Raw genomic sequence first — 12,485 nt, forward strand, 5'->3', positions numbered from 1 at the left:
CAAGTATGCAATTAAGTACCAGGTCTAAAACCCCTTAAATTAATTTCACTATTACTTGCAGGTTACAAAATTGACATGGATTATCTGGGTCTTTATTTTATTTCCTAATGATCATCATTTTGTTCAATGCAGTAATTCTTTTTTTTTCTTAATTGTAAATTATTTATAAATTATTAATATTTTTTTCGTGATATTGTTAAATACATTTATTCTAAATAAATTATAATTATAATTATATATATATTATAATAGCTATAATATATACCTATTATTAATTTAACTAATCATTTTTATTTTATATTCTAATTTTCAAAGATGATTAAAATACAAATAAAATTATAATAAATGTGATTTACTATAACTTTTAATTTAATTTAATTAAAACATAAATAAACAAATAAAGAAAAAATAAACGTGTAATTAATTACGATGTTTCATCAATGAGTAGCTTCTTTCATAAAAATGATTTTAACCATATTGATATTACATTTTAGTGTTAGTGTACATATTATAATCGTATTAATGTGTTAAACGATACAGGTTTTTCATTTCATGTAAACATTGAAAATATACTATAATTTGTTGTATGTATGAAAAATAAAATAAAATTTTATACTAAATTATGTTGAAATTTGATTTGTATTACATAAACAAGATATTAAGTTAAGTTTAACTCTGAAAATCAAAAGTATGTAATTTGATGCAAAATTACTTGAGCTAGTTATAAATTGCTAGTAAAAATATCGATAAGCTATTACCCTATTGGTTCAGGAGTGATAATTGATAAATTGTTCAAACTTACCACCGAAATAGCAGACATTTTAATGTATAAGATTTAATAAAAGATTGAGCATGCATTCATTAATAATAAATAATTTATAGTTGTAAAATAATAAAATATATTTAAAATTTTAGTATTATAAATCTGATGTAATCAAATATAATCATACATACATTTAAGTATACATTGTTTATTTTAATCTAATTATGACTTAATAATGACATCATAAATTAGCTCATAATAACAATAATAATATTGTTGAACATAAAATGAAATAAATTTTTAATTATTTAATTTTTCCCATTTAAAACCACTGAATAAATAACTTGTAATGTACTTATATTGACATAAAGAAAGGCAAATAAACTACTTTAAATTGTCTATGCATATATGTAATTTTAAGGACATTGGTGTGATACCGAACCATACCGACACTGTACGACGAGCGCCCGGCCGGCTTTTGGCGGCATTTATCGCGGACGTTAGCAAAAGCGACGTCAGTGCGCATCCGGGATATTATCCGTACGCCTCGTGTGCTGCTCGAATCTAAAACATTATCGTTTGTTTGTCCTTTCGTTCGACGTAAATGTAAGCGACAAAAAATAAATGTTATTTAATTCAAATAGTTAACGATCGCGATCATATTTATTTGTGTCTATTTTAATTCGTACGATTCGTTTCAGAAGATTATACTTATATTCTTATATAAATAGTATAAAAAATATAATTGTGTATATTCATATTTGTATTGAATAATATACGTAATATAATAAACATAATATATACCATAGGTCTTATGTATACTAAATACATTTAAAAGTGTGCACGATGTTCGAAAAATCGCACACAGTGCTACTAGAGGATTAATACAGTTACAGATACGTGTTAAAAGTGAGTGATATCATAAAAATCTTTTAATTAACATTATAAAAAAATGTAGGAATCAAGTCTTAAAATATAAGGCTTAATATATCAGTTATTTAGATACGTATTGATATTGATGCATTAGGCGCAACAAGACCTCAAATATTTGAGAGTGATAAAATTATGTAATGGTAACTGGATACTTAAAGTTAGTTTAACAATTAAAATAACCATTTTTAAATGTACCACAAAACGTATACCAGTATAATATATATATATATATATATTTTTTATTTTGAATGCATGAAACGAAAAATGTTCTCACTTTTCACTTGTCAGCATTTTAAATAATGTCGAATTTCAGGGCTGGAAATCAACAAATCAAAATTTTAAAATTAAGTTAACGAGTTATTTTTTATTTTCAAAGTAACTTCTATATTAATAAGTTAAAATAATAATATACAATAACTAATCAGGTAATTAGTTTATAGTAACTTTATTTATATGAATTTTTTAGATGTTTATTATTATATATTAAAACTTTATTTATTAGTAGATAATATTATACTACATATTATAAACTGTCAAATAGTTCAATGCACTATTTCTAGATTTCAATTGGGATCAAAGAATAATTATATTTATATTTTTTTTGTAAATAATATTTTTACCCAAACACACTGATTTAAATATCGTAACATTAATACTACAAAATAAGTAAGTTTGACGTCTAAAGATATCATTTCTGTTAATATTCCATAAAAAAGTAATGTAATCATTTTATTACTCCTCTTAGTTGTTCATATAATTTCTATTTTTTATCTGTTAATATAATTTGTATATGAATTACTTTTACTGTATTATATTTTTGTTTTTGTGTATATTATTATACATTTATCTGATTTTTTTGTATTGTGTTTTATCACAACTATTAATTCTAAATATACAGTTTATAAAAATAATATAATTAGTTTTAAACAACTGTAAGTTACATTTAACTTACATTTTCCAAAATCAACATAATGAGTGGAAAATATTGGTTATTTTGCTTAGCCTATAAAAAATTATGACAAACTGCAATGATGCTTTAAAATATAATATTTTATAAATGTTATCACACTATATGTACAAAATATAATAATTTATTGTGTTATATAATACTTATACCCACTATTATATAAATATCTATCTTGTTTCAGTATACATTATATTATCACGTATTGGTTTTCTTAAACTTTAAATTTCATATTAAGTATGTAATGAATTGATAATCGAAAACAATTTATCTTTCTGATAAAATGTCAAACGAAAATAAATCCTATATACATAAAATCGTTTTTTTTTTTTAATTTTATGGTATCTTAGAACTGGAGTGTTGAAACATCTCCAAACCTCCATAAACTCTTTGCCTCTATTTACAAATGTTTTGTCAAGCTTTGATATAAATATAAATTTAATAATAACATTCATTTTAAAGAAACATTTTCCCATCTTGCATTTAGTCGAGCCGGGTATAAATACTGACTGTTTACATACTCATCAGACTTTGCTCACTTATGTACAGAAAAAAATCGTGTTTTTTTTTTATTTTATTTGGAATAAAAAATAAACTATACTATGTTATTCCAAAATGATACTGAGCAGAAAATGGTTAAATTAGGTACGCTTGCTTGAATATCTTTATTCTATAAACTTATCAGTAGGTTTTTTCTGTAATGCCTAGAGATAAACTAAGAAATAGAAAGGAATCTCTTCAAACTTTAAAGTACAAATTCTATTAAATTTGAGAAAAAATGAATAGGAATAACTTGAAAATTATTTTTTCAAAAAAATTTCCTCAAAAGAAATTGAGACAGAAATAGTTTAATATATAAGTATATACACATTATTATAAAACCAATAATTGATTTCTCCTTTCGCTAGCAGAAACTACAATAGTACTAAATACTATAAATTCTGTAATATTATTTTAAGTACTGTTAATTTCAACTGATTTGTGTTTTGCATATCCTATATAATATAATGATATTATAATTACTTTTTATAGAGTTAATTTTATATTTTTACTAATAACCAAAAATTCATCAACAAAACTGTTAATTTTATTTGACAATAACTATTTAATATAATTTTAAAATTATTATAAGTATATAGTAATAATTCATATTTTTTTAGCTAGATACTAGATAATTCGATATACATCCGATAAAAAATTTCTTGTTCAATATTTCTTTAAAAAAATATAATTTTTTTATATAATTAGACATTGTATAAATATAAATGTTAGATAATTTTAGATTTAATTCTTAACTTAATCAAATGTAGACATTGCATTTAATAAAAAAAACATATTTGGAATTAACAAGATTTTATTTTTAATACGCTTTAAAATTAACTGATACAATAACTAATATTAATTTCAAAATATAGCTGAATTAAATATATGGTTTTTAAGATCTAATTTTATTTAGCTTAGAACATGCAGTTGTGACGTGTTATTATTTAATACTTTAAGTTTGAATTTGATGTTAAACTGATGTAATTGAATATTGTTTTGAAGCAGACCACAGTTAAAACAATTACAGCTAAGATTTATTTTAAGTAAATTAAAATTTCAACAATAGATACCAATGAATTGCTTATTTTATATTAGAAAAAACAAGTATTCACTGACGTATAAAATATAGTCTAATACATTTTAATTCAAATTATAACAAAATTTAAATAAATATTGTCTTACAAACTTTTAGATGCTCAAACTTATGTTGAAATATTCATTTTTTTTATAAAACTAAACAAATAGAACTTAAATTTTAAATAATATTATGCATTTATTCGATATTAAAAAAAAAAAAAAATTATTTCATTTTCAAAGATTATTTTTTTTTAAATAATAATAAAATAATTCAAATAAATACCATCAATTGGATTTTTATTTTTATTAAACAATACCATGCATCAATAATGAAAAAAATAATAATAATAACTATCTATTAAGGAACAATTAGAATATGTGTTAAAATTATTAATTACATATGATTATAATAGTTTGGGGTGCAGGTTTTTCAATACTCCTTTGTAATTATTCTGTTAAAATCTTAAATTATATTTTTTATTGAATATACAATTATTGTTATAAAAACACTAAAATCTTTGAATTTTACATAATTTAATACAATTTGGCCATCCTTTTTATATGTTTAAATTTTAACAATGTATAGGTATATGGTAAAATAGGATGAACACTTACACTCATAACTTAAAATTGGTACATACTACATAGCATAATATATATATATATATATAAAGAATTTGAAATTTAAAGTATACTTGAAAATCATTTTTCTTATATATGACAGAATAAAAAAAAAAACAGACTCATCAATTTTTTATGAGTATTTAAAATTCAAATTTTTACAGCTTAGATACTAAAAAGCATAATAAAGAATTTTTCGTAATTTAGTTATTATTCGAAAATATTAACCATGAAATTTTAAAACATTTGACTTTTACTTAAATTATTTTTATTTATACTTATACTAAATTTTCAACGTAATAAGACTAATTTTAAGTTTTTTATAGGAAATTAATTACATTCAAGTTTTTTTTATATGTATTTTTTTTTTTAATGTTTAATAATATGGTAGTTTAATGTTTGGTTAAACAGTTTTAAAATGCAATACATACATATTTTCTCATAACTGAAATTATAATGATATAAAAATATATACCCAAGTATGATTGTAATTAACGATTTTTTCATGTAGATATTTCAATTTAATATTTTATAAAATTGTTTAAGAATTTATACGAAAACAAATATTGACCTAATATTTTATTTAGTTAATATATAAAAATATATTATTCATAAGAACTTGAAATTATGTTTATTGTTATTAATTATACACAGTTAAATTTATAAAATGTTTAAATTAATTTTATGGTATTGAACTATTGTCTATTGTCTTATTAGTAATATCAGCTAGTAATATACTAATATAATTATAGTGGCATTTCGATTATCCACACTAAAAAGGACCTAGAGGGTAGAGATAATTAAGCAATGATTCCAAAAATACAGAGAATATGAATTTAAACGTTTTATAAAATTAAAAATAAAACTAATGTATTGTATATATATATATATCGTAAAAGTATATGAAATGATATTATAATTATCTACAATATTCAAATTGGTTATGATAATAAATAGTTCATTCGCCTGTTTTACTAATAGTAAAATAAATAACTCTTAGTTATATAAATATACTTTAAATATTCTGGAACAGAGGATGATAGGCAACTATAATACGGATGAAAACGCCATGTCTCCATTCAGAATAGTTATTTGTATGCATTGATTTATAAATGAATTTAAATTAAACACATCAATATTACAGTGACTTACTCAATAACGAGGTAAACTTGAAATCTAATATGGAACAAAACGATTTTACTGCTGTTTTTTTTTTTTTGCATATTTGAATCAACCTTTTTTTCTGTAAATTGTTAACCAGTAGGGTTTTTTGAAAATGGTCTTGCATCTAAATCGAAATACAAGCGAGTAGTTTCTATGTTCTTAAACCTAATATACAAAAAGTAACAATCTTAAATATTAATTATAAAGAGTATATAATATGTATAACCTATTGTACTTACTATATAAGTCAATATTTACAAACTATAAATCATTTGTTTTATATTTATATTTATTGAAATAATTTTAAAACCATTATGAACCTCATACATATTAAACTAATCTTAATAGGTATATAATACGTTAAATAATTCAAAATAAGTATAACCTAATTAAAATTTATATGCATCAATATTTTTAAAAATAATTTTCTTAACAATTTACAGGTTAAAGATTGGTTTATATTGAAAAAAAATATACTATTACTAGACATTGGGTCTAATATAATTTGGTATTTAAGTATAATTACAAATTCTAAGAAATAAATTTATAATATATTTGAAACCATCATAAATAAAAAACATACATTTTATGATAATACATGTATTATTGTAGGGGAACGTATATGCATATTTTATATAATATATACATTTGATACATTTGGATATATTATGTGATATATATATATATATTTATATTTGTTTATATTTTATTTTATATTGTTGGTTTAAAAGTTTATTCCAATTTTAATGATTTATTTGAAGAATCAAAAATGCTATTCATATATATTAATATGTAAATTTAAATCCATGATAATATTATATAAAACTTGTCTTAAAAACAATAAATATAACTTCATAACAATGAAAGTTATTATTTGAAATAAACTACGAAAAAAGAATATTTTTTTTACAAAACTAACTGAATAATTCATGAGTTAATTAAAATAATTAACTATCATCATTAAAAAAAAAAAAGTAGTTTTTAATTATTTTTTTAACTCATTAAATTAATTTATCTATGATTAAAAAAACGGTATTAAGAAGTGAAAATGTAATCCTTGTCATATTTCCATCGGTAAGATTGAATATGATCATATTATCATTGGATATCATTTTAAACAAGGTAAATTTAAACGTTTCATAAATGTCAAAAGGCATTGTCACAAGTTATAACCCTCTTATCATGTAACATTTATTAGTTGTTTACAGCAGAATAAGTAATTTAATATAGGTAGTTTTAAATTTTATTTTAGGAGATATAGACATTTTTTTATTTTGAAAGTTTTTTTTTTATTAATGTAATTTACATGAAAGCAAGTTTTGCACACTATTGACCGAATATTATTCAATAATAATATTACAACAAGATGTTAGTTTCAAAACAATCAATACAACCCTAACTAACGTTATAAATATAGAGAGAAAAACGATAAAAAAATGTTAGACATATTTAATTTGTGTACGTTTTTGTTTTTGTTTTTTTTTTTTTTAAGTTATTCTAGTATAATATGATATGTTATATACATTTTGCTAGGGTCTTAAATGCTCATAGCACTAAATTGTTTGATATATGTAATCAGTTGCATTGATTAAATTGTGTGTCTGTATTCAATTAATCAATTGGATAGCAAGATTATGCGCAAAAGACCAGTGGTTGAAAAGAATGTTTTATTAAACACCCAAAAGACGTGCTGTCTAGTATGAATTGAAATTTTCACTAGCAAGGTGATGTGAGAAGAAAGTATGTATAGGGTTGACGAGTATAATGATGAATAATGCGGTTGATGGATATACGACCCAAAGTTGTTGAGTGAGGTCTTATAAACACAAAATGTGAGAAGAAAATTAACTGGAACTTACAAAATAGGTAGGTACCTATAGTAAAGTGTTCTATACATGATTGTATGTAAATATTTCAAATTAAAAAAAAATACATATTTGTTATTAACAATTTGTTGTGTGTTGGTTATAGGTATTCAAATTTTATTTTCAGTTAAATATTTTTTTATAATTAATTATCGATGACGGAAATGTGTAATGAAGGAAAACATAAATTATCTTTGCTTAATATTAAGATAACTTGTTAAAATATAAATAGTAAAATATTTACATAGATATATGCTATTTCACTTTATATTTATTTTAATGCTTACTAATAAATTAAACGTTTCACATTTTTAAAAAAATCCATATGAATTACTAATATATCATTATAAAATTCTAAAATTAGTTTGATAATTTATAAGAATAATAAATATTAAACCAATAAATTCATTTAAAATGCATTATATATTATAACACATACCTTCAAGTATGACCGGTAAAGACATTTTTTTCCTATATCACTCATTTATTTTTGATTAATTTACGATTATATCTATTTTTGTTAATTTTTATTTCTACATAGTTAATATATCAAAGTATACCTAGTTTGTAATTAATTGTATATGCGTTTATTAATTAAAAATATACTTATAAGTGAGGCATGTATAAAAATAGTAGTAAAATTATAACTATACATAAAATGAAAAATAATAAAAAATATATGTATATAAATATATATTTAAAAAAAGAAATATTTTAATTTAATGAATACCTCGGCTGTTAAGTGGAAAATAACTTATAGGATAATTTAATGCTCAATTATTATGCAAATAAAATGTTATGGAATGTTAAATATTTCAGTATAATAAACTATAAAAACTTTCAACCTTAATAATTTTCTTAGAGACTAAGTTATAAGATTTAAAATAATTTCTCATGATTAAATGTTTTTTGAGTTTATTTAACACAAAAAAATAAATAAATGTATTCACGTTTAATCCGTCATAAATATGAATACATACAAATACAAAAAACGAATATAGTACCTATATTATATCGTATAATAATATGCTGCATAGAAATCGTGTAGATTAAATGTGAAAATGTGAAATGCATGGTTTTCGTGATACCTACGTGTATATATTAAGTATGTACGTGTCTGTGCGCTTGCGCATAGTGGATCAGTTTAAGTAAAACCATAGTAGTTTCTGTCTGAGGAAGAGAACATAGGGTGAGAAAAATAGGAAACATACAAATTACGTTTCACGACTCCCTTATGCATAATCATTTTATCAAGTCTAGCGAAAACCAAGAACATCGCTTTCAGGCAGCTCGATGTTGATGTTTTACGCGATTACATGCTCGGCTCGCACACCTAAAGGCTTATTTATGCCGGTGTCGTCCTCGAGAAAAGGGTGAATAAGTGTTTCGATGTATCAAAATGATGGAACTGCGTGAGAAACCCAAGACGCGTGTGTATAAATAATAAAAATGTATAAAAAGAGCGAGAGGGATGAAAGAGAAAGAGGAAAAAAACAACAACAAAAACTTGGAAGGAAAAGTAATAAGGAGAAGAAAAGGGAGGCGTCTGCTGAGGGCACGATGCATCGTCGTCGCCTGATACTTTTCAAGCACTTTATCAAATTGCTGACGAAATTTGTTGTCTACCCTCCCAGTTCAGACCTTATTCACATACGAATTTATGTTCATTTTTATCAGCCACTGAATGCTTGTGTAATCTATATCGAATCACGAGAAATTTACGACCGCTTTCAGAATCATCCGTAAAGTTTTCCACGGTAAACTTTAATGTCACAACTTTTCTACGTACCGCTGCTTTTTTCATTTTTTTTTCCGAATTAGTTACGTATTTATAACTACAAATTTATTCAAATCACATTTTTATTTGCCTTTCGTAACATTTTAACACCATTATAAGAATAACACACCTACAAGATATGGTAGTTAATTTTAATTATTAATATAATAATTTTTCCAAAATAATTAAAAAAAAAAAACATGTAACGATGATTAGATTGGTTATGATCTTCCGAGTTGCTCAAACGGTGTTACATGTTTTACCGGCAATGTTTAAGACAATGGGTATTCAAATTTGTCGGCATGCGGTCATTATTACCTACCGCCAAAATACATATCTGACACAATGGCTGGCCCTGCAGAACAATGGAACCATTTTGGCCATTTGAACGCCATCGTGCATGATAATAATAATAATAATAATAATAATAATAATAATAATAATAGTCATAACAATAATCGATATCTAAATTTTATATAAATATAAATGATAATAATATGCAAATAAAAGCTTTATCACACACATTTACATAGGTATAATTTAAAAATTATTTCACTTTCGATAATATAATATTCATTTTTTTATTAGTCGTAAGTATAATATATACACTTATATTTTGTAACATTTTATAACGTCGTGTAAATAAAAAAAATACATAAAAAAATACTCACAGCACATTAAATACTATAATAAATCAATTATGGTTATATTTAATGAAGTTATGGCAATAATACATAATTTATAATGTTGTGTAATAATGTACTTAGTGTTTAATAAAATAATTCAATGATGTAAGATAGAAGTTGTATATTTTATAAATGGCTTGACGTATTTTTATTGACTACATAGTCAATGATAATTGATGTATTAAGATAGAACCAAATTATGAATAGTTTTATACAATATTGTATAAATACAGGATAATTTTTGCTTATAGAATTATTTTATAATAATATAATGGTGTTACTGTTGTTAGCGATGGATTTCCAGGACGTAAAATATAATATTTTATTAAAAAAATTGTATATTTAAATATAATTTGTTAATTTATTTTCTGTTAGTTATATCACTTAACAATTCTAAGTAAATACAGCATCTTACTAGAAACTAGTTTTTTGATAGAAAAATATTGATTATTATTTAATAGGTAGGTATTTTTAATAAAAATGATGTTAATATATTTTATATTATGTTAGGATGTATAATATATTCGTGTTTAATTGTAGATAGCTTATAAAATATGGTAGTTCTTTTAAATGTTATTTATTGGCGTGTTTTTATAATTTAAAATAAAGTATTAATATTTCTTACACGTGACAAAAATCAATCAACACTTTTAAATTAATAAATAATATATTGATATTTTCTTAATCAGATATATTTATTAACAATATTTTATAAAATATAACTTTGTTTTTGACACGATTGATATCTACTTAATAAAAGAGTTTATATTACACTTATTTTTTCATTCAATAATTATTGAAACCTATCTGAACTTACTACGGCTGATGTTGTAAGAAATTCCATCGTTATCCTGTAATTTAGGACGCTTCTAATTAATTCCATTGTCATACCGTACAACCATTTACGAATGTTTTTCATGTCATCAAAATTAAATTCCTAAATCATCATCATGTTCATCTGAGCTAGAATGTAATTTAAGTACAGCTAGATAATAATATAATCACAAGTCAATATTTTTAACGTACTCACAATTATGAAAAATACCTACTGAGAACAAATGAAAATGGTGGTTGATTCAGCTCTTTTGTTCAATTTGGTATTAAAAATTCCAATTTAAGAAATAATTAATTTAACAAAAGCTGTAGTAAGAATTATTATTTATCTAACTATATGTGTATTCATTTTTGTTGTAATATAATAACCAAACATAAAATATTACGGTAAAATATTAGTTATTAATAATTGTTATATTTATGATTAGTAATATTTTTTTATTTAAATTAATATTTCATTGTAATAGGTATTTTAATTAATGTATAAAATGTAATTTTTTCGTTGTATATTAGTATCCGAATGTTACAATTGTAAGTAGTTTATATATTTTTATTTATTTTATTGAATTCAATATGCATACATAACAAATAAATTTATTTAAAAAATATGTATTATTAGTTTGGTAATCAATGTTTGTTATATTAATTATAAAATAACTTAATCGTGAAAAAAAAACACATTTTTTTAATAGTATGTAATACCGTCTAACCCTTTAGATTTTCTTTCATGTTAAGTATTTAGGTACCAATTTTATAAAATTAACATTTAAATTATAATATTATATTAACAAGATTAAAAATATTGTTATTTTTTCTAATTACGAGTGAATAGTCATTTTTAAGGTTTTCAGTAATTGGTGAGTAATGATGTACTTATGTACATGATTTGCTTATTTTACCTAAATCCATATATCATTAGCACTTGGGTAAGAATTTAAAACGCTTTTGTTAAATATTTCAAATGGTACTTAATATTTATTTGTAAATTATTATTAGTTATAATTTAATTAAAATCCTTTAATATTTTAAAATAATTATTTAAAATACCTAATGTAAACAGAAAATTAAATAAAAGCGGACATCTTGAATTGCTTTTATTTTCTTTGCAAACTCTAGAATATTATTATTACAGTCGACATTGTTTAATTTTGTATTTTTAAGTAGAAAGTGAAAACTAAAAAAAACTATAAACTTTATATTACACTCTAAAATTGTATTGTATAATATTGTATAAAGTAAATCAATGAATATTTAAAAT

The 12,485-nt window shown here is 22.0% G+C and overlaps 1 pseudogene; it reads left to right on the forward strand.

Moving 5' to 3' along the window:
- Positions 1-1,295: 1,295 nt before the first annotated feature.
- Positions 1,296-12,485, forward strand: part of LOC113552315 — a 245,017-nt pseudogene continuing 233,827 nt past the window's right edge.

Source organism: Rhopalosiphum maidis, chromosome 2 (assembly GCF_003676215.2).
Source record: "Rhopalosiphum maidis isolate BTI-1 chromosome 2, ASM367621v3, whole genome shotgun sequence".
Lineage (NCBI taxonomy): Eukaryota > Metazoa > Arthropoda > Insecta > Hemiptera > Aphididae > Rhopalosiphum > Rhopalosiphum maidis.